The sequence below is a fragment of the Simochromis diagramma genome, unplaced genomic scaffold (assembly GCF_900408965.1).
Source record: "Simochromis diagramma unplaced genomic scaffold, fSimDia1.1 OVJJ01000644.1, whole genome shotgun sequence".
In the NCBI taxonomy this organism is placed as follows: Eukaryota; Metazoa; Chordata; class Actinopteri; order Cichliformes; family Cichlidae; genus Simochromis; species Simochromis diagramma.
In genome coordinates, this window is record NW_024387201.1 from 438,873 (window position 1) to 463,733 (window position 24,861).

The following is a 24,861-nucleotide window of genomic DNA, read 5'->3' on the forward strand; positions in this document are numbered from 1 at the left end:
GTGAACAAGCACTGATAGTGTAATCTACAGCTGTGGCCAAACGTTTAGAGAATGAGAAGTGTTGTTTGCGTATTTACAAAGTTTGCTGTTTCAGTGATAGTTGTATATCATATTATATCACTTCAAACAGAGATGATCCAGTAATGCTGCACTAATGAATTAGACTAACTATTCACTTTAGCTAAAGTTATTAAGTCAGCTAAAGAGTTGGGATGCTGTGTAAGACATAAATAAAGCTAAAACACAAAGGTTTGGACACCGTTTTGCATGTTTCCCTACTGTAGCATACAGAGGGGGTGCTCTGAGAGGGTCCAAGATGACAACTTTGGAATTCTACTAGAAACAGTCGATCATATTTGTTTGTCAAAGCTGAATCCAGGGCAAACTACGCTAAATTAGCGTTTTTAGCTAACAGCTACAATAAGCATAAAAGTTACTGTACGGCTATCATTTGTTAACATGACGCTTGTTCTTGTACTTGTAATACATTTATTACCAACCTGAGAGTTTATCCGCTGGTCATTTGACATGACGAATGACTTCTGAAGTCTTAATTCAGCTCAAGACGCTGTAGATTCCCATCAGTAACACTTTCGGTCCGCTAGTAAAACATAGTTCTATTAATCTGCGCTTGAACCGGAACCGGATGTAAGTTCCAAAAAACTGAATTTTGGAACTGAAATTGAATTGTAGAACTCAAACTGAATGGTGAGAAGTGAAATTGAAATTATTCGAGAGCTAAATTTTTAAAGGATAAAATGCAGTTTCAAAGCAAATCAATTCATTTTCAAAATATAAAATTCAATTTCAATTTAGTGATGATCATTTTCAAACCATAAATTCAATTTCAAATTAGACTAATTCAAATTCAGTTTTCAAAAGCATTTATTCAAGTTACAATTCAGATTCAATCTGAGCAATTCAAATTCAAATTTAACTTATTCAAATTCAGTTTCTGATGGCACAGATTTCTGCCCATAGCTTATCCCTCAAAACTGAAAATTCAAAAAAGTTGCACAAAATAGTTTCCCACCACAGGAAATTTATTTTAAGTGTCTTCTTAGTTTTATTTTTGAAATACACCAATTTTTTTGGTGTATTCAGGAGGGACTATGCGCTTACCTGCTGCTCTCTGGCAGGTAGCTCCATGCCCTCCTGGGTTTTAATTGCACCTTAGAACACACATGCATCAACACTACAATGAGCGGGTGGAGGGAGGTTTGGAACCTTCTCTCACCCCCGTTCTCTGCGGCCTGCTGGAGCGGGGGGGGCTAGGAGGAGTTGGCCGTCCGACTGTGGTCTGGAGTGTGGGGCCTCCCTGCTGCTGCGGAGTCGGGGCGGTCTGCCTCTCCCCACCGCAGGGAAAAGGGTAACACCACCTGGGTCTGGGTGCAGTTCCCCCCTCCAGGGGCAAGGGTACCTAGACCCGGTTCGTAGAGTACGCTTGGGGAGTGTGATCGTGTGTACAGCGTCTCTTTATGTCTGTCTCCACGTTGGTTGAGTGTGGAGTAAGTGCATATGAGAGCATGAGGGTGGGAATGGATGTTTGTGTCTGTGTGTGCCTGTATGTCTGTGTCTATATGTCAGGTTGGGTATCAGACGCCACCTCTCTGGGGACATCTCAGGCCCTCCAAGGTTTGGAGGCCTATCTCCACCCACCACCAATTCCCCTGCCAGTGGCGGACTCCCTCAGGTGTCGGTGCGTTGGTGGTTCTTTGTGTCTGGGGGTGGGCGTCCGGGTACACACCGGCTCACTCCTTGGCGGCCGCTTATCGGGGCCTGGAGCCTGGGGCTCGCTCGGGCCACTTCGGAGGTGGGGTGCCCTCGGCCTCTCGGCCTGGGGCTCGGTCACTCAGGCACAGCTGGCTGCCGGCGGAGCTCACGGGCGCGTCACTGCAACCCCCCCTGGCTTCTGCTCCGCGGCTGCTGAGTGAGCCCTCATCTGGGACTCTCCTCAGCTCTTACTGGGACAGTGGCGCGGCTGCCCCTCTGTTGGTCTTCCTTGGTCTCTTGTGTTCTGGGGGCCTCTGGATGTCTGGAGTTTTGATCTCCTCCATACCTGCTTCATACCCTGGAGGACGGGGCTGTGGCTCCCCACACTCCCTAGCAGATCGCTACATGGAGAAACCTTTGGAATGCAAGCATGCTGATCCACACAGGTATGCACACAGGTGTACACACGGGTATTCACAGACGCGGACTACAGCTTTCTTGGCTGCTGCCTCAAAGCACATTGTGCGCTGTCTATCTTGCGTGCTGCACAATATCGTTTATTATTTAGTATCTACTGATATCTACTGCTAGCTAGTTTATTATGATGGTGCCGTTTTTTTTTTTATTATGTTGCTCTTTGTTGTTTGCTTTCTCTTCTGTTTTTTTTCTCCATACAGGTGACCCAGGTGTTTTTTTTTTTTTTTTTTTTCTCTTTCTTCCCCCCCCTTCTCACCGTCTCTTCTCCCATTTGGTTTTCTTTCTCTCCCTCTCTTTCTTTCATTCTCTCTCCCTGTCCTATCCCCCAGTCATGTCTGTCCCGTTTGTAGCAACTGAAAATAAAATAAATTCATAATTATAATAAAGGTCAATCAAATGGACCAATATGGCAAGGCCATGATGATCCACTTGGTAAAATAAATCTGCTTGGCATCTTTCTTGGCCTTAAGACAAAAATTCTGATGGCTAAAGATCCAAACTGGACACAAAAAAAAAAAGAAAAAAAGAAATACACCAATTTTTATATACTGCAGGAAAAACGAAGATAAATATTATAATGCAAATTTGCAAAAAAGCAGCATATGCATCAAAATAAACTATTTCCAGCAGTGCAATTTGAGTCCTAAGCATACCAGAAATGACACAGAAAGTCATGAAGTCAAACATAACTTTTAAAAACACCAGTTTAGGCTCACAAGGCACCGATGGTAAAAAACTATATTTCTGCAAAAAAGACGTCACTTCCGGTTCTGGGCAGGTCATGGCGGACATGCGACAGTTCGCGCTGATGGACGCAAGGAAGTGTTTCAAACAGCTGATCTTAGGACAAGCTGATGGCATAAGATGTAAGTACAACTCTTCCGGTTTCATATGCAAAAAAAATTATTGCTCTAGCTTACGTGGTTGCAGTTTTACCGGGATTTAAAAATAGTTACGCAAAACGGAGCGTGCCTGCTCTGACTGGCTTTAAAGGGTTAAGGCCGATTACATCACAGCAACGGGACAAAGGCTGCTTGAAATGTGGCCCTCCAATGCATCCTTCATTTCCCTGAATTTTAAGGATGGGTCGGTGTAGCCTTCATGGCCCAACACATCCCAGACTTCATAGTGCGGCGGTGGTGTGGATAATTTTGCCGAAAAAAACAGCGGAAGCGGGCGGGAAAGTTATGTGCCATTAGCGATGTTTGTACTAACTTGGCTTTAAAGGCTTTACTTCAAAATATACGCCTTTCAGTAGTCGGCCTTAATCTTACAGAGAATGTGATGATTTTATGGATAATTAAAGTCAGTCATATATCCACAAACACAACAAGCTGAAAGTCAGTGATGCTGCTCGGTTTGCAGTCCTGAATATCACGGCACAAGCAGGATTCACTGCACTGTTAATGTTAGCTATGTTATATTGCTGCCTCTGTTCAGTGGTGTCGAGCCAAACGCACTTTAACGTGTGTTTGAACGAGCTGACAGTTCACTCATTAAGCTGAAAGAAAGATGCTTTAATCACAGCAGTCACACATGTGTCCACTGTACCATCTGGGAACTCTTCTTGTTTAGCACTCGTAATAACACAAACACTAAATCCTGCTTCTCTGGTGCTGTTGTGTAGCAGTGTGTACACCTGAGACTGTCACCTGTCTGTCTGTCCTGCACTCTCTCTCTGTTTCTTTCTCTCTGATTGTGGAATAAAAGTATGAACATGTGTTTATAAGTTACACTTGTGTTTGAATCCTGCAGCTTATCACACATTTGATTTCCATGTATGACAACTGCAAGTGTCCAGAGTGAGGACAGACTGAGGGACCCACTGCTGCACATCATCTGTGAGGCTTTGCACCCCTGATTATTCTGAGGTAAGTTGATCTATAGTGTTACATCATATTCTATAAGGATGTTATGTGTTTGTATACTTTCTGTACCATTTTCTCCAAGCTGGATCTGTGCAATGCTTACCATTTGGTGAGGAAAAAAAGGAGGGGACAAGTGAAAAATGGATTTCAACACGAATCTTGGTCACTTCAGGTATTTGGTAATACCTTTTGGATTAGGTAGCACATCAGCTGTTTTTCATCTGATCTTATTGTCCTTGGTGATATCATTATCCAATTTGTTTTTGTCTACCTTCCTAAAATCCTGTTTTTTTAGAAGTCTGTCCAGGAACATGAGTCTGATGTAGATCCATGGTGGCTCAGGAGGCAGAGGAGGTCATCTAGTAACAGGTCGGTGGTTCAATAACTGTCTGCTCCAGTCTGCATGCCAAATACCCTTGGCAAAGATACTAACCCAAGTTGCTCTCCAGTGCATCCATCAGTGTATGGATGTGTATGAATCCTAAGTTAATATCATGTAAAATAACTTTTTAATCCTTTGTTAAAAAGTAAGTAAAAATTTAAGTATTAATATTATATTGTGGAGGTATGTAATAACGACAGGAGAGGTCTCTGTGTCTCACTCCAACTTTATTAACTGACTCTCAGAACTTCACATATATTGAGCGCCAAAATCTCCACCCCAACACTTCCGTTCAACTTGGGTGTGAGTGGAGCCACCTGGTGGTCCGCCACACATACCCCCCCTGAACACACAGTTAGGTCTCTATTCAGTCCAGGACCCTGGGTCTAAGCAAACGACCCGCACGACTGAACCTGGGAGGGAGAGAACAGGCAGAGGAAGGTCCATCCTGTGAACGAGGCTGGTGAAGGCGAGCAGGAAAGGCAGGAGGAGGCTCAAACGCCAGTGGTCCGGGGGTAGTACTGGGGGGAAAACCAGAGTCTGTCAACCCCATCGAAGGAGGGCGGCCACGGCGAGGGGCCTGGGCCGGCACTACATTACTGTCCGGAAGAACATGTGCAGGTTTAAGTCTGTCAACACACACAGTCTCCCTTCGACCCCCAAAATCCAAAACAAAATGTTTCTGGCCCGGTTCAATAACCCTGAATGGGCCGTCATACAGCGGCCGCAGCGGTGTCCTGTGGGCATCGTGCCTGACAAAAACAAACTCAGCAGTCTCTAAAGTCTTTGGAACAAAGGTGTCAGGCACGCAATGGTGCACCGGACCAGGAACCCGAAGCGAGTGCAAAAGCGGGTTGAGAGATAGCACTGATGGATCGAAGCAGGGAGGAGGATTTTCGGGCAAGAATTCTCCAGGCACGCGGAGGGGCTGACCAAACACTAGCTCAGCTGGGGAAGCACCGAGATCCTCCTTAACCGCAGAGCGCAGCCCAAGCAAAACCCACGGGAGGCGGTCAACCCAATTGCCATCCTTTAAGGAGGCGCGAAAAGCAGCCTTAAGCGACCGGTGGAACCGTTCACACATCCCATTAGCTTGCGGGTTGTATGCGGTTGTGCGGTGGACTTTAGCCCCCAGTCCATCAGCCATGGCCGACCAAAGCTCAGATATGAACTGGGGGCCTCTGTCTGACGTAATGTCCGCGGGTGGGCCGAAACGCGAGACCCAGCTTGACAAAAACGCCTTGGCCACCACTGCTGCGGTAGTGGATGCCAGGGGAACCGCCTCCGGCCACCTGGTGGTCCGGTCAACAACAGTCAAAAGGTGCGTAAAACCTTGTGACTGCGGCAGAGGACCCACCAGATCGACATGCACATGATCGAAACGTTTGCCGGGTATGAAGAACGGCTCCAGGGGCGCCTTGGTGTGTTTATGAACCTTCGCACGCTGGCAGGGAATGCACGCCGACGCCCATTCCTTAACAGATTTGCGAAGGCCTGGCCAAACAAATTTAGAGCTGACCAGTTTAACAGAGGCCCGGACCCCTGGATGAGAGAGAGCATGTACCGAGTCAAAAACTTGACGACGCCAGGAAGCGGGAACCACTGGGCGAGGGCGGCCGGTGGAAACGTCACAGACGAGGAGGGGACCACCGTCCTGCACGGGTCTGTCCTCTAGTATGAGGCCCGTCTGGGTGGATTTAAGTGCGAGGATGTCCGGGTCACCGCTCTGATCGGCAGCCATGGCGGAGTAGTCTATGCCGAGAAAGACGGGAGAAACCAGCGCACGGGACAAACAGTCAGCCACATGATTGGATTTACCAGCCACGTGCCGAATGTCCGTGGTAAACTCAGAAATGGCTGCCAACTGGCGCTGCTGGCGTGCACTCCATGGATCAGCAACCTTGGACATGGCAAACGTCAAGGGTTTGTGGTCCACGTATGCGGTAAAGTGACGACCCTCGAGAAAAAACCGGAAATGACGAGTCGCCAGGTGGAGCGCCAGTAGCTCCCTGTCAAAAACGCTGTAATTGCGTTCGCTGTCACGTAGCGTACGGCTGAAAAAGGCGAGCGGTTGCCAGACACCCGAGATTCGCTGTTCCAGCACCGCACCCACCGCTATGTCTGACGCATCGGTGGTCAACGCAATCGGCGCTGAGGGGGAAGGGTGGGCCAGAAGGGCAGCATTAGCTAACGCTGACTTAGCATCAGAAAACGCTTGGATGCTTTCCGGAAACCAGTCAACGGAGTCATTAGCTTTCTTACCTTTTAACGCCCCATAAAGGGGCTTCAGCAGATGTGCCGCTCTGGGGAGAAAACGGTTGTAAAAATTCACCATCCCCAAAAATTCCTGCAGTGCCTTAACATTCGTGGGACGCGGAAATTCCGAAACAGCTCGGACTTTGTCAGGCAACGGAACCGCGCCCTCGGTGGAAATACGGTGCCCAAGAAAATCGAGAACGGGCAACTCAAACTGGCATTTAGACGGATTAATAATCAGTCCATGCTCCGCCAAACGCTGAAAAACCTGCCGCAGATGGAACATGTGCTGCTCCTTCGAGCTGCTGGCCACCAGTATATCATCAAGATATACAAAAACAAAGGGCAGCCCGCGCAAGACCGATTCCATCAACCGCTGGAAGGTTTGGGCGGCACCTTTCAGGCCAAACGGCATGCGCAGAAACTCGAAAAGGCCGAAAGGTGTAATTACGGCGGTTTTGGGGACATCCTCCGCGCGCACGGGAACCTGGTGATATCCCCGTACCAAATCGATCTTCGAAAAAACCGAGGTCCCGGCAAGATGGGCGGAAAAATCTTGGATGTGGGGAATGGGATAACGATCATTCTCTGTGACATTATTAAGACGGCGGAAATCCCCACAAGGTCGCCACCGACCATCAGATTTAGGCACCATGTGTAACGGAGAAACCCAGGCACTGTTCGAACGCTGCACGATGCCCAGACGCTCCATGGTGGCAAACTCTTCGCGAGCAACAGCCAGTTTGGCAGGGTCGAGGCGGCGTGCGCGCGCGAACACCGGGGGCCCTACTGTAGTTATGTAATGCTCCACCCCATGCTTCGTCACAGTGCTCGAGAAAGTGGGGACAGAGAGTGAGGGAAACTCAGAAAGCAAACACTGAAAAACGTCACCCGAATCTACTGAGTTAGCATGCACCACGGGCTGAGCACCCCGAGTCAAACAGGGTAATGAGGAAAATGACACAGCATCAATTAAACGTCTGTTAGCAACATCAACCAGCAGAAAATCAGCGCCTATTATAGGCACAGAGCTAGCAGCAACAACAAAGTTCCACTGAAAGTCACGGTCGTGAAAGCAAACAGTCACCAACCTTTCACCGAAGGTTTTGATGGGAGAGCCATTAGCCGCTGTTAGCAATGGCCCGCAGCCCTCAGCTAGCCTGTCCGAGCCAGCCAGGGGAAGAAGGCTCTTCTGTGAGCCGGAGTCTACCAGGAAACGCCTCCCCGAGCGTGAGTCCTCTAAGAAAAGCAGCCTTTCCTTGTTGCCAGCGGTCGCGGCTGCTACAGAGCGCTGACATGCCCGTTTCCCTGGGTCTGGAAACTGCAAGGCGGGAGACAGCGCCGTGCCTTCGCTCCAAAACGCTGGTGATAAAAACAAAGCCCCTTTCCGCGGTGCCGCCGTGCAGCGATTCCGGCCACTGTGGACGAGTCGGAGGGCCCCTGGAGCATCGGTGAGGGGGCGGGGGAAAACGCTGGTGAGTCCTGAACAATCGCCTGCTGAACAATTGCCTGGACGCCGAAAGTCCTGGCCCTCTGCTCCTCCCCTTTGTGAGTGTGGACGCTTCATCTCTTTGCTCTTGAATACTTTGCTTCTTATATTGATTTTTATTGATTTTTATGCTGATTTTTATGCTGATTTTTATTGATTTTTATGCTGATTTTTTCCCTTTTTTCCGTGTGAGCTTACCTGCGATAACTTCTGGACACTTGTAGATCATTAGGACTAGAGTGTTCTTAACAGAAACAGCAACATTTTATGGTTACCTTGTCCTCAGCGCTCCGTGTGTCTGTGGCCTAGACACAGCTGAAGCCTGATTACAGCGTCTGGGCACCGAGCAGCCTCAATAGCCTGGAAAGGTGCTAACCGCTAGGCTAACTAGCAACAAGATGCCTTCCCTCTCCACAGATGACTACCACAGCCTCCTGCAGAAGATTGCAGTACTGGAGACAAAAATTCATCGCTTAGAAGTAAACGTGGAGGTAAATGGACTGTGTGGAAATGAAACAACCTTGCCTTTGATTCAAAACAATGGCGATGAGCAAGCTAGTACACAGCTAAGGAGCACAGATAACATGACCAAGAAAGTAGACTCTGTGCATTATTATAAATCCTCAAGTGATAATCCCCCCTTAGACTGTCTTGGTGCAAAACCAAGACATAAACCATGTCTCGTGGAAGGGGGAGGACATATCACAGGCAGGGCACAGCGAGCTGAAATCTCTGAAACCGACTGGCCTTCACTTCCTACGAGACAGAGAAGCTCTTCTACCCCTGTATACGGGAGGAAACAGGACTGGACAACCGTGAATAGGAAGGTTAACAACAAACCTCCAAAACAACTGAATGTGAAACTGCAGAACAGATTTGCTCCACTATCAAAGGACCCTGGATCTATATCGGACAACCATCCATCTAAAAGCAGCGAAATAAGGTCTGAAAATCTGTTGAAAAGTGAAAGGCCACAGGGAAAGGTAAAGGCTAGGCCTGAAACTCTGATTGTGGGTGACTCTGCCGTAAAGGATGTACAAAGGATGTGCGGTAAGAACACTAAAGTCCTCTGCTTTCCTAACGATATGGTCAACAACCTGAAGGAGAGAATTCTTCAAATTGCAGATGAATATCCAACTGTGACAAACATTGTTCTGCATACAGGGTCAAACGATGTGTCCAAACAACAGTCGGAGGTTCTGAAACGGGACTTTACTGGATTATTAAATACTGTAAACTCTCTGAATGCAGCTGTATTCATCAGTGGACCTGTACCGCCGGTCAGAGGAGGAGACGAGAGATTCAGCAGGTTGTTTACACTGAATAAATGGCTTATATCAGCATGTGCTGACCACTCAGTGCACTTTATCGACAACTTTAATATTTTTTGGGAACGCAGGCATCTGTTCAAAGCAAATGGATTTAATTTTAACAAGTCAGGGGTGAAACTGTTCACCTCCAACTTGTTTTATTCCATACGTCATCCATCCGTGCTTGGTGCCAAGGCTGAGATAAACGAGGAGTTATCTCATAAAGAGGAACAAACAGTACTCCAAGAACAGACAAAGCCCAGCAGAAACCTTGAGGAGGAGCTCCATTTGCCCCCACCCGGGAAGAGCCTCAGAAAGGAGAGACACCCATGGTATCTGAGGAAGAGCCTCAGAAAGGAGAGACATCTAAGGCAAGAAGAGGGGTCCCTATTTGCCTCCAACTCTCTCAACAACACCAACGACCAGGACAAGGGACCACGACCTTCCCCAGTCCCCCAAACCCCTGACAGGCCATCACCCTCCTCCCCCTCCCTTTCTCCCTCCTCCCCACACCTGAAATTCACTGAGGAGATGATGGAGCGGGTCAATGCTGGGCTCAGATCTACCCCCCCGTCCCAATCCCTTTTTGTCCCCCATAAACCCCCCACCAGAGCGGCCAAAGGCTCGCCATCGAGCCCCACCCTCAACAGAGCAATCGAAGTCACATTGCCCAGCCTCGCCCCCCTTAGTTCCTCTTCATGCCCTGTCTCCGCAGTCTGATGCGTGATGTGTGAAGGGTCCGGGCTGTGAGGATTATGGCAGTGATGACTTTTCCCAGGAGAAGCTGGGACCCTGTTTACTAGAAGGTTTTAAAATTTCTGTACTTTTAGGTGACAGGAGACATGTGGCCTGGTCAAAACACAGAGAGCTGCACTCTAAAAGATCTTTAAACATAGTAAACATACCTTGTGTGCCACAGACTGCTCCCAAACACGAGGGGACAAGTAATACCTCTAAAACACTTAAGTTGGCTTTATTAAACATTAGATCTCTAGCTGGGAAAACATTTTTAATTAATGATTTAATCACTGAGCACAGCCTTGATTTTATGTTTTTAACTGAAACTTGGTTGGACCAAAGTAACAGTGGAGCTGTTCTCATCGAGACGACCCCTCCTAACTACAGTTTTATCAGTGAGGTCAGGGCGAGCAGGAGAGGAGGAGGGGTTGCTGTCTTATTTAATGAATCATTTCAATGTAAGCAGCTATCTCCTGGAAGTTTTCAGTCTTTTGAATATGTGGCTTTACAGCTGAAGGCCCCATCCAAAGTTGTGTTTCTTAATGTTTACAGGCCTCCCAAATACTGCACAGACTTTTTTAATGACCTCAGTGAACTGCTGTCTGTGATCTGTGTTGATTTTGACTCTGTAATTATTGCTGGGGATTTTAACATTCAAGTGGACAACCCTCAGGACAAAGGGACTAAAGACCTGAGTAACACTCTGGGCAACTTTGGGCTGACTCAGCATGTAACAGAGGCCACACATAATAGAGGACACACTCTTGACCTACTGATCTCCAAAGGCCTGAGCATTTCAAAGGTTACTGTGTCTGATGTGGGCCTGTCTGATCATTACTGTGTTTTCTTTGAAAGTAAAATCTCAGCCCACACAAATATATCAACAACAGTGATCACAAAACGGTGTATAACTGAACACAGTAGTGCAATTTTTAACCAGGTCTTCCCATTAACACCTGACCTGCCCAGAGGGTCAGTCAATGAGCTCGTCAATAGCTTCAATGCTAACATGTTAAATGTAATGGACACTATTGCTCCCATTAAGGTGAAGGTTATCTCTGGAAGGAAAAAGTCTCCATGGAGAAACTCCACACTGGTGAAAAATGAAAAAAGAGAGTGTAGGAAAGCTGAGCGCAGATGGAGAAAAACAAACCTCCAGGTTCATTATGGCATTTATAAAGAGAAACTTCACAATTATAATTTACAACTGAGGAATGCAAGGAGGTCCTACTTCTCTGACATCATCACTAAAAACAGCCATAATGCTCGGGTCTTATTTTCTACAGTTGACAGGCTAACAAACCCTCCTGTGTCAGTGGCAGCTGAACTTCATTCGACCATGGCCTGCAATGACTTTGCCAAATTCTTCACTGAAAAAATCCAAAAAATTAGACAAGCAATTGGTACATCAACAGCAGATCCAGGATATGTACTGTGTCCACCAAAAAACTGTTTAAACACCATGAAACAGTTTCAACCTATTAACAGCAAAGACCTGGAGGACATCTTAGGTCAACTGAACTCCTCCTCCTGCTGTTTAGATGTCCTGCCAACAAGTTTTTTCAAAAAGGTCTCAAAGACTATAGAGTCAGACCTGTTACAGATCGTCAACTTTTCTTTATTATCAGGTGTGTTTCCAGAATCACTAAAAACTGCTGTAATCAAACCTATACTGAAAAAGGACAATCTTGACAAGACACAAATGAACAACTACAGGCCGATCTCAAATCTCCCGTTTTTAAGTAAGATCATTGAAAAAGCAGTTTCTCAACAGCTCAATTACTTCTTAAAACAGAATAATTGCTACGATGCCTTCCAGTCAGGTTTTAGACAGAACCACAGCACTGAAACCGCTCTGACCAAAGTGTTTAATGACATATGTCTGAATACAGACAGTGGAAAAATGTCAGTCCTAGTTTTACTGGATCTCAGTGCAGCATTTGATACAGTTGACCACAACATATTACTCAAACGACTGGAGAACTGAACAGGTCTTTCAGGAACTGTACTGAACTGGTTCAAAACATACTTAGAAAACAGGAAATACTTTGTATCAATAGGTAACTTCACATCTGAGCAGACAAGTATCACATGTGGAGTTCCCCAAGGTTCCATCTTGGGACCCCTTCTGTTTAACATCTACATGCTCCCACTGGCACAGATTATAAACAACAACAAAATAAACTATCACAGCTATGCAGATGACACACAAATATATATCACAATGTCACCAGGAGACCGAGGCCCTGTACAGGCTCTTGGCAAATGCATTGAGGAAATCAATGACTGGTTGTGCCACAATTTTCTCCAGCTAAACAAAAACAAAACTGAGGTAATAGTCTTTGGCGCCAAAGAAAAACGATTACAGGTCACCAGAGAACTTCAATCTATACATCTAAAAACCACAAACCAGGCGAGAAATTTGGGTGTAGTGATGGATGCAGACCTAAACTTAGAAAAACACATTAAGACAATAACAAAGTCAGCTTACTATCACCTCAAGAATATATCAAGGATAAAAGATCTGATGTCTCAACAGGACCTGGAAAAACTAGTCCATGCATTCATCTTTAGTAGGCTTGATTACTGTAACAGCATCTTTACAGGTCTACCTAAAAAATCAGTCAGACAACTACAGCTCATTCAGAACTCTGCTGCTCGAGTCCTCACTAAGACCAAAAAAGTGGACCACATCAGTCCAGCTCTGAGGTCCTTACACTGGCTGCCTGTCCGTCAGAGGATAGACTTTAAAGTTCTGATGCTGGCCTATAAAGCTCTGAATGGTTTAGGACCAAAATACATCAATGACCTCCTGACCCAGTATGAACCATCCAGATCCCTCAGGTCATCTGGATCCGGTCTTTTATCAGTTCCCAGAGTCAGAACCAGACACGGAGAAGCTGCATTCAGCTTTTATGCTCCTTATATCTGGAACAAACTCCCAGAAAGCCTCAGATCAGCTGAAACACTCAGTTTATTTAAATCCAGGTTGAAGACTCACCTGTTCTCAGCTGCATTTGAATAAAGCACCAAATCCACACTTTAAGCTTAAATTTCAAAACTTACATTTAACTACTGATTTTATCTACTGTTCTGATTTTATCTGTTTTGATTTTATATACTGTTGTTTGTTTGTTTGTTTGTTTGTTTGTTAATTAGTTAGTTAGTTTATTTGCTTGTTTTAATCAATTTTAAATCATGCTTTTTATTTGTTCTTGTTTCTAATGTCTCTGTAAAGCACTTTGAATCACCTTGTTGTTGAATTGTGCTATACAAATAAATTTGCCTTGCCTTGCCTTGCCTTGGTAGTCAGGAGGATGCGATCCGCCTCTTCCGCAAGGGAGCGGTAATCCTTCGTGGCCAATAGCGGGGAGTTGGCAAGGCCAGCGCGCACTGGAGCCGGCAGCTGTCGGAGAAAGAGGTGGGTGAAGAGAAATCCTCCGTCATCCGCGCCCAGCAAGGGCAGCATGCTCTCCATGAGCTCGAGAGCGGTACCGTCGCCCAGGCCCGCGAGGGAAAGGAGTTTCTCGGCCCGCTCAGCATCAGAGAGGGAGTAACGCCGCAGCAGCAGCGCCTTGAGGGCGGCGTACTTGCCTTGGGCTGGGGGGTCCCGGAGGAGAGTCATCACGCGGCGGGTTGACAGCGGGTCAAGTGAGGCCACCACATGGTGGTATTTAGTATCGTCGGCTGAAATTCCACGAAGAGCAAACTGAGCTTCTACGTGCACGAACCATGAAGGAGGATCGTGAAGCCAAAAATCCGGCAATTTAAGCGCCACAGCAAACGCAGCCATCGGCGGAGGTGAAAGTCCAGCGGCAGCCGATGTTTCCAGGCCGGAGCTGGCTTCGTCGTCGAGCCTTAGCATGTTCGCTACAGGGGTCACCAATGTGGAGGTATGTAATAACGACAGGAGAGGTCTCTGTGTCTCACTCCAACTTTATTAACTGACTCTCAGAACTTCACATATATTGAGCGCCAAAATCTCCACCCCAACACTTCCGTTCAACTTGGGTGTGAGTGGAGCCACCTGGTGGTCCGCCACAATATTATATTATAGTAATTTAGATATAACAGTCCCTTGAGGCGTACTGTCCGGGCCTCTAAAATTAACACAGAAATAACATATAATAAGTGAACCAGTCGAGAAGGGAGCTGCCATAAACAAGTGGTTGATAAGACCAATCCTGCAATGCTACCCAGGGACCTGGTTTTCTTATCAGATGAAGGAAGGGAAGACATTTTGATGATGTTGAGGCAGTCAGAATTGGGAGAGTCCCGTCACCCACTTCGGCCCCATCTGAACTCTGCATTGCTTGCTAGGTTTTTTGTTTTGTTTTGTTTTGTTGTTGTTTTTCTGAAAACATGGCATCTGAGAGCGGAGCAAGCAAACACGTCCGCCTCGATGGGCGCCGACTTGTTGTTTATTATTGTTTACCTTTTGCTCTGTTTGCACTGGATAAGTGCAGTGCACTGTTAACATACCCAAGACAGGCACTACTTGACATCGGTAACTCAATCCTCTGTACTATACCTTCCCACCGCATTTCACCCTTCCACCAGAGCTTCAAGTCATTGTTTGCCTCAGTAGCCACCACCACTCCCAGGAAGGCCCTGAAACACCAAGCCCAAGTGAGTGTTAGGAAAATATATTTTCTAGCGCTTATTCACTGTGTATTTTGTTTTATGCATTTAATGACAGGCCAGTATATTAAAGGCCACCTTTGAGTTATAAACTGTGTCATAGGTCATTAGATTGTTTAGCAAGACTGAAAACTGTGCAGAACAGGAAGCTTTGTGCAGAGTTGCAGAGAGCATCGCCTGCGTTTGTGCTGCTAAAAAGAGAACAACAGGAAATGACCTTCGGGATGTAAAAACTAGACATGAGGAACTAGGGTGCAGATGTTTTTGCAGCTATGTAGCAGATATATAGAATTAAAATAGATAAAGTGACGGTTTTCTAGGGGAGGAGGGAGCAGACTATATTGTACACATCGGGCCTGTCATTCTTCAGATCTGCAGATGATTAGCACCGTGCACATCTCTCTTCCGTAAGGTAATGATTGAATAAAATGATTATAAATATTTTGACCACTCTGAGTCTGCATCTTCTCTGTCCGGTCAGAAGAATAAAAGAACCTGGCTCAATATGAGTCAGCTGACCCCAGGAGAGCACTTCAGAGACGGCAACGTAAGCGAGGCAAGAGGGGGGCTCCATACTAGGCTAAAGCTCGGGCCACCTGACCACCACTACCCAGCCTCTTGTTAGCCAATGTGAGGTCTCTGAAAAACAAACTCGACAAGATAAGACAATACAATACAATACAAACTTCATCTATAGAGCACATTTAAAAATCAGCGGTATACCAAAGTGCTTAACATAAAAGACGGAAAAGTAACATGAGTACTTTAAGGCCTCAGCAAAGTATCAAATATACTCACAGGTCATTGCCACTAATACACAGAGGTAGTATAAAATGCATATCAAGTAAAAAACATAGTAAAAGCACAAACCAATAAAAATATGTATAAAGAAAAATAGAGTAAGTCTATGCGTCAGGTACGAGCATTAACAAGCAGGAAAAGCGAGATTAAACAAATAGGTTTTTAACCGTGATTTAAAAGATTGGATAGAATCGGACGCCTGGATCGCAATCTGAAGGTTATTCCACAATTCTGTGGTGCAGCCAGGGCAAACGCCCGGTCACCTCTAGACACCTCTTAGACAGAAACTGAAACAATCGAACCTTGTCATCAAACCTGTTAAACTCTGGACCCCAGAGACTGAGAGGATCCTACAGGACTGCTTTGCCCAAACAGACTGGGATGTGTTTCAAACTGCAGCCACTAAGGAGAACTGCTCTGTCAACATACAGGACTACGCTGAATATGTGACTGGGTACATCAGCACCTGTGTTGACAATATTGTGCCCACCACACAAGTCAGAAAGTTCCCCAACCAGAAGCCCTAGATCACCAGTCAGATACGACACATGCTGCGTACTCGGTCTCTCGCATTTAGATCAGGCAATGAGACGGACAAAGCTGCGAAGTATGGACTGAGGAAAGCCATCACAGCGGCTAAGAGGCAGTACAAAGAGAAGCTGGATGGCGGATGTGGCAAGGCCTTCAGGACATCACAGAGTATAGGGCCACCACCAGCACCAGAACCAAAAGCTCTGCAGGTCTTCTGGATGATCTCAATGCATTCTACACCTGCTACGAGACCTCTCAGACCCTCCAGGCCTCCCAGACCCCCCAGATCACCCGGACCTGCCAGAATCCCCCAGACCAACCAACCCCTACCCCTGCCAGTGGTCTCAATAGACCAGGTGCATAAATCCCTGAGGAGGATCAAGCCCTGTAAGGCAGCAGGACCAGACAACATCCCGGGATGGGCCCTTAAAGCATGTGCCAATGAGCTGGTGGAGGGTTTTACCTCCATCTTCAACCTCTCCCTCAGCCAGAACACTGTCCCCACATGATTTAAGACCACAACCATCATCCCTCTCCCCAAGAAAAGTCCAGCCACCTGTCTGAACGACTATAGACAAGTTGCACTCACTCCAATCATTGCGAAGTGTTTTGAGAGAGTGGTGCTGGCCTACATCCAGAGCAACATCGCAGACACTCAGGACCCCCTGCAGTACGCCTACCGGCAACAGGACTTCAGCCAGCATTATTACAAACACTGGCATCCCACAAGGTTGTGTCCTCAGCCCCATCCTCTACACCTTCTTCACCCACGACTGTGTCACCTCCAACATAGATAACATCATTTTAAAGTTCGCGGATGACACTGCAGTGATCGGTCACATCACTGGAGGGGATGAAGCAACTTACAGGGGAGAGGTGGCCAGTCTGGTGTCATGGTGTGAGGACAACAACCTCACCCTCAACACTGACAAGACAAAGGAGATGGTAGTGGATACGAGGAAGAAGAGGAAGCCTCACCAGCCACTGTTTGTCCGGGGCCTTGAAGTGGAGAGGGTGATCAGCTTTAGGTACCTGGGCGTCTACATCTCTGAGGACCTCACCTGGTCACTGAACACCACACAGCTGGTTAAGAAGGCTCAGCAGTGGCTGTATTTCCTGAGGAGACTGAGGAAATTTGGTATGTATTGTATTATTGTAGTTTACCTTACAATATAGAGTGCCTTGGGTCAAATGCTGTTATGATTTGGACTTACAATATGACAGGAACTTATGGCTTCAGGATTTTTCAGACTGACAAGGACATTAATCTGTACAGTAAGGGATGTGGAGCGATTATTTGGTAAATGGTAAATGTACTGATTCTTATATAGCGCTTTTCTACTCTCCCGGAGTACTCAAAGCGCTCTATACAACACGCCACATTCACCCAGTCACACCCATTCTCACAAGCACTACCTCTATACTGAGTGCTTTATAACTACACTCACACACATTCATACTCCGATAGATGCATCGGAGAGCAACTTGGGGTTAGTATCTTGCCCAAGGATACTTGGCATGCAGACTGGAAGAGCCTGGGATCGAACCTCCAACCTTCCGATCAGTAGGTGACCTGCTCTACCTCCTGAGCTACAGCCACCCCAATAATATGACTGAAACATGATGTTACTGCAAATAAGCCTTTTGATGGCCTGAAATTCAGTTTGTCATGGTCCGCGGCCCGGTGTCCGAGGAGCTGATGGGATGCCCACGCCTACGAGTGTGGTTGTCATCAGGTGGACTATTTAACCCCGCTCTGCCAGCTGCTCCACGCCAGTCCGTTAGTCACCTTTCAGCGGTAACTTGGCCCCCGCGTGAAGGTGGTTGTGAAATTCTGATTGCTCTGAACAACGCTAATCCTTTCATTGTGTGCTCAGGTAACTGTTCGGCGTGTTTTGAGCCTTCACCTGCCTGTCCTGCTGCCCGCCTGGAGTTTGGATCACCACTGGTCATCATCTCCCCTGTTTCCCTGGAGCTCTCCCGCAGACTCTCACCCCTCCCTCTGGTCTCCATGGCCCAGCCCTGATCGTATGATTAATAACTCTAACCCGCATATGCTGTTATTCCCCCGCTCCCCAGTAACTCTCTTCCCCTTTCTGTTGCAGCCTCCCACGGTCCTGATTACGGCGTTCCCGAGTTGCTTATCTCCCGGTCCCTTGGTTTCCCGTTTACTCGGCTTCCGGGACACCTTTAGTTAGAAATAATTTTATTTAAATAGAAATATTTTGCATGCACCTTGGTGTATTGTTTCTGCCTCTGGGTCCAGCTTGTGTGCTGAACTATGGTTCTTGACACAGTTGCTGGATGCTGACTGCAGAAGGTGTTTCTATTACTAGCCAAGGGAATTTATGTAAATAAACCTAACACAGCAATAGAAGTAGCAGTTTATTATTACGACACTGCCTGGATTCTTATCTTATCAAGGAAGTGTGATGATGTAATGGTGATGTAATGGAGCATTTTAAATGAAATTCAATGTAAAATATGAAAAGCATTACCAATGCTGATCACAACAAAGAGAGGGATTCCTCCAACAAGCACAAACCTTTGACCACATAGCATGCAAATTAATTGCATGGTGTGTGCCGTTTTGTTTAGTTTTACCTCCTCTGCCTCATTAGTTAAATTTATTCCAGCCATGTTCCCACCTGTTTCCTATCCTTTCATTATCCTGTGTGGTGAGCAGTGTTGGGTGTAATGCGTTACTAAGTAACACGTTACTGTAATTAAATTACTTTTCCACTGAAAAAGTAGAGTAACTAATTACTGTTCATTTTTAGGTATTTTAATTACAGTTACTTACAATGTACTTGCGTCACATTGTAAAATAATTAAACTCACTGAATATCATTATTTAATTTCAATAATTTGTCTTCTAAACGTAAAAGTAAACTCTGCTGCTTTAACATCGTTGCAGTGCAGGTGCACATCATTTCGCACCAGTTTGCTGCATAGTCGTATTCTAAAGCGGAAGATGTCGGACTCGGCTGAAGCGAGTTGCTGGTTTTTGAAATGGACATATTCCCGTCTCTTCACTTTTCTGAAACAAGCAGACAAGAACATTACAGTAATATGTAAAAACTATCGGCTGCTGTTAATAGCAGGAGTAATCTACTGAAGTGCCTGACATGAGAGCATAGACGAACACTTCTGAGTGATCCTTGTTCATCATCCATGGATAACACCGCGGCAACTCCTGCTAAGCAGCAAAACCTGATTTTACTTTAGCAGCACAGAAAGCGTCTGAAGGTGAGCTTAAAGAATGATTGCAGGCTACATTGTGGAAGAGATGCTACCGCTGCGTACTATAGAGTCTCTGTCTTTAAAAAATGTATTTATTATTTAAAGAGTTTAATTTCTATTGTTTGCCCACTCAAGGTTTATAGGGATTTTAAGAAGTATTTAGTTAAATTACTTATTTAGTAATTAAGTTACTTTTCTGACACAGTAATTAGATAAGTATTTTAAATACAATATTAACTTACCCAACACTGGTGGTGAGTGCCCCCTGTTCATTGACAAGACCGCAAAATGGACCTAGCATTTTCTGACCTGTACGATGGGAGTAGACAGCGGTTGCCCTTTCCCGAAGGAAAGCTGAAGTGGAAGCTATGGCTCATCCTCGAATATGAGCACATTTTCAATGGGACCCACACCCACGCCAGTTCCCAGGGCAAGGGCACCTGAGACCCAGTCCAGTCATGTACCTGTACCTGTTCCTTGAGTGAGGGTGGCTGTTGTCCAGCTAGTTCCTACTTCTGTCCCTGTTCCTAGAGTAAGTGGGGCCAGGATCCAAACCTTCCCTGCACCCATAATTATTCCTCAAGTGTGGATGGGTGGTGTTTGGCCAGTCCCGGCACCCATACCTGTTCCCAGAGAGAGAATGGCCAGCCCTCAACATGAGCTCCAGCTGTAGCATCCAGAGTCTGCTGTGAGCCCTGCGCAGCCCCAGTAAGCTCATGTTCCACCAGAGGTTTCCACACCACCTGGTCCTGCTTCCTTTCTGCCAGAGGTTTCCGCACCATCTGGTCCTGCTTCATCTCTGCCAGAGGTTTCTTCATGTTCAGCCAGTGCGCCGCCGTCTGATCCTGCTCCGCCCAAGCCAGTGGTCTGTGCCAAGCCGTGCCATGGCTGGCCAGCCGCCAAGCTGCCAAGCTACCATAGGATCTTCACCGCCACCAGCTACCTGCCAAGCCACGCTACAGCCAGCCACCTGAAACTCAATGAGTTGTCCCATAACCTCCGTCAGTCCCTCCAGATCAGCTCCGTTGCTGCTGCTTGCCCTGCAGCCAGCCTCCTGAACCGTTTTTGGATTCTGTATACAGCAATCATAATGATTTGGCTGTATGTTTAATTTAAGCAAAAAATGAAACATTCACACTTTGTAGGCAAACAAAGTATATTCATTGAGGTTACAAAGGCTTTTTTTCCTAGTTCTCTGGTAGCCTCTCAGGGCAGCTCAACATGTTTTACATAAGAGAGATTGGGAGTTACAGTAAAAGGGCAAATGCTAGTGAACAGTAAACACACCAATTTATTTCTGCAGTCTACATTTTAGTTTAAGCCAACAGATTAGGAGAGAGGCTTGCACAAATAGTCTCAGTTTTCTCTGTCTGAACTGTAAAATGTATGGTTATTACCTGCAAGACAAGAGAATGGAGAGACACATGTGTGTGTGTGGTCACTCACTTTAGTGACCTTCCAATAACGCAAAACCCTGAGACACTTTGGTCACAAGAGCTTCAGTGCAGTTGTGTGATTGTGTGGACATGAAATGGCCTTAAATTATCCTCCTGGCTCTACACTGCAGTCATGCTTTCTAGGTGATTTCCAGTTATCTCCATGGAGATATATCATTAAGGGAAGTATGCTCTTGTTATCCAAGGTCCCTTTGTGTGGAGATAACAAGATTCAGGCAGACATGACAGCTTGTGAGAGGTGATGTGTTTCTTAACTGGCATGGCTGAGACCCAACGAGGGTTGCCAGAAGCTTACAGAACATCACAGATAAAAACCACTGTGAGATGTGCACTGTATTCCAGGGTCTATTTTTTATTTTTTTAAATTCGCTCTAAAACTCTAAAACCTTTTTTTTTTTAATTCAATCTGAGCGAAATGCCAAAATATATTTGGCATTTCATATTCCTGGATGGGCCCAAGAAAGAGCTAAAGCTGTTTAGAAGGTTTAGGAGTGTTTTTATTGAAATTTTTGACCATTCTTACAGAAGTGCTTTAGTGAGGTCAAACACCGATGTTGGGCAAGAAGGCCTGCTCTTTTTCATCCCAAAGCTGTGGGTTGAGATCAGGACTGTGCAGGTCAGTCAAGTTCTTTCATGCTTTTTGAAGTTGTGCTCACGAACGTTAGAACAGGAAAGGGCCATCCCCTACTTTTCCTACAAAGTGGACAGCATGAAACTGTCCAAAATGTCCTAGTGTTTGTGTGTATACACCTGTGGCCATGGAAGTGATGGGAACAGTTGAATTTGATCAGTGGGTGGGTGAAAGACAACTTTTGGCAATATTGCATATATTTCTCATGCCCTGAACATATCATGTGAGATCAGGAACATTGATTAATTAAATTAAATAAGAAATTCTATTTCATGAAAAACATTACAAGATATGACTCCTTCAAACTATCTGTGTTCTTGGTCCAAAACGTGCAAGTGTGAGTGTGGCAGGGGTGTGGTCTCTGGTGCTTGTGGTCAGCCATAAAACTGAAACCATGTCATTTGTGCACCGTGGTGGGCCGGTCTTTACACAGTGACCTTTAACCTTTATGTGGAGCTGTACAGCTGAGTCCTGACAAGGATGCTCATCTATGTTGTGTCATGCGTTTATGGAGTGGCTGTTGATTTCTCCAGTGAAGAGGTCTGAGCACTCCTCGCTGCACTACACAGCATAGACTTTTGCTTAGCTTGCTGGCTTAATCCCAGTTAACGCCGGCATGCTCCACATCATCGATTAGGGTCCGGTGCCAGTGACACGGTAACAATATTTTACTGCCTAATAGGGCAGTAAATATTATTTCAGTTTATTGAGATGTGTTTTTTGCTTTAGTTTACAGGCTTTTCTCTTACAACTGAAGTATTTCTTGAGGTAAATGTGTTGCCTTCGATAATGAAATGGGGTATACGATTTTACAGATTTCAGATAATAATCATTAATTTGCCATTTCAGAAAGATTCAGATTTGTTTACACCCAATAATAATAATACAATTAGCCAGTGCACAGATTTCTTGAATCTGATGACAATTTTGCATGTGTATTTATTCAAGCACATCATCTTACAAATTAAATAAAATTCACAGAGAAGTCATAAAATGTCATTCTTTTTTTTTTTTTTTTTTTTCCTGTCCCATTTGGTTCTTTAGCCGTCAGAATTGTTGTCTGAAGACCAACAAGGATACCCAATGGATTTACTTAAGTTATTATTTATTTTATTTTATTTTCAGTTGTTACAGACGGGACAGACATGGCTGAGGGATAGGAAAGGAAGAAAGAAAGATGAAGGCAAAGAAACAGAAGGGAACAGGGACAGCGAGAAAGGGCACTTAAAAAGGGAAAGAAGGAAAAAAAATCTCCTGGATCACCTGTTGAGAGAAAAAGAAGAGAAAACAAGCAAAAAAAAAAAAAAAACCAGAGCAACATACTAAACACAACACCATCACGTTAATCTAGCTAAGTGTAAACAGCGGTAAATACTAAAATCAGCCAATAGAGTTTAAGTCTATGAACAGTGAACACCCGTGTGCACACCTGTGTGGATCAGCGCGCTTGTATTCAAAAGGTTTCCCCATGTAATGGTCTACTAGAGGATGTAGAGAGCCATAGCCCTGTCCCCCAGGGCATGAAGCAGCCATGGAGGAGATCCAGGCCCCAGACATCCAGAGGCCGCAGAGTGCAAGAGCCCAAGGAGGACCACTGGGGGGGGGGGGGGCATCCGTGCCACCCTCCTGGGAAGAGCTGAGGAGAGCCCCAGATGAGGGGTCACCCAGTAGCCACGGAGCAGAAGCTAGAGGGGGCTGCAGTGGCGTACCCGCTGGCTCTGCCGGCAGCCAGCTGTGCCAGAGTGAACCGAGCAACAGGCACCAGGCCCCGCCAAGTAGTCACTGGGAGTGAGCCGGTACACACCTGAGCGCCCAGCCCCGGACACCAAGAACCACCAACGCACCGACCCCTGAGGGCATCAGTTACCGGCAGGGAGTGTGCTGAGGGGAGATAGGCCTTTGGAGGGCCTGGGAGTTCCCAGAGAGGTGGAGTGTAAGACCCGACCTGACATATAGACACAGACAAACAGGCACACACAGACACAAACATGCATTCCCACCCTCATGCACGCATATACAAATACTCAGCACTCACCCAACGTAGGGATAGACATACATGGACACTTTACACACAATCACACTCCCCAAACAAACTCTATACCCCGGGTCCAGGTACCCTCGGGGGAAACGGCACCTAGACCCAGGAGATGTTTCCCTTTCCGCCGGGGTGGAGGCAAGCAGACCGCCCCAGGCTCCGCAGCAGCAGGGAGGCCCCACATCCCAGATCCCTATCGGACGGCCAACTCCTCCTACTTCGCGCCCCCCCACCCCGATGGCCAGCAGAGAACAGGGGTGTGTGAAGACCCCAAACCTCCCTCCTCTCGCTCATGTGTAGTGTTGCTGCGTGTTGTTCTAAGTTGCATTTAAAACATGGGAGAGCATGGTGCTGCTGCCAGAGAGCAGCAGATGTTAGCACGGCCCCTCCCGAGAACCCTCAATGTCTACATGGATTTAAAATTGAGAGGTGGGCACCGGCGCCAGAGGTGGGGTTGAATACACAGACCGTCCACTGGACGCCGTTAACGTGTCCACCCTCAAGGCACTATATGTATGTGTTATGAGTAGGGATGGGTACCAGTATCCGGTGCCATGATGGCACCGGTTCAGACATAAACGGTAGTAACCAGACCGAAAAGCAGCAAACATTTCGGTGCTTTATTTCGGTGCTTTTTTTCCTGAGCTGTGATACACTTTAGATTCTAGCCAATCATTTTACGTTTCCGAGGATAGTAGGCGGGTCCAGGTACGTACGTTCTTTTAGAGCAGAGCTACAGATTAAAAATGCCCAAGGCGAAGCGGTCAAAGTCTGGCTGTACTTCACAGCAAACTATGCAAACTCAGCAGCCTGCAACAAGTGCTTTAAGCTGATACTGTGATACTGTCAAAGGAGGTAACACCTCAAATCCGATGAAACACCTGGCGATGCATAGCGTTTTTTTTAAAAGCCGAGAAATGTGCTGTATTTGATAGCTTGCTGCGAGACCTCACAGCGAGCACATCTCCTGCAGGTGTGGTGCCTGTTATCGGACCCGGAGTTTGCAACATCCCCCGAGAACCCAAAGAGGAGAGTCCTGGCCCCTAGCCCTGCCAGTGTAGCAGTAATGATGACGGATGATGATGGCAGCAGCAGCCGTTCTTCTCTGCGTGAGTAGCTTAATGTTGTTCGTGTGTAACTTACGTTGAGTAGGCTAACCACGTTATTACATTAATGCAGTAAGGTGAACTAGCAAACACCATCATAGCTACATGCGGCTGTCTTCTTGTTTGATGGCAGATACTCCCTTCACCCTGGTCAAAAAGGCTAAAATGACCAAAGAAAAAGTG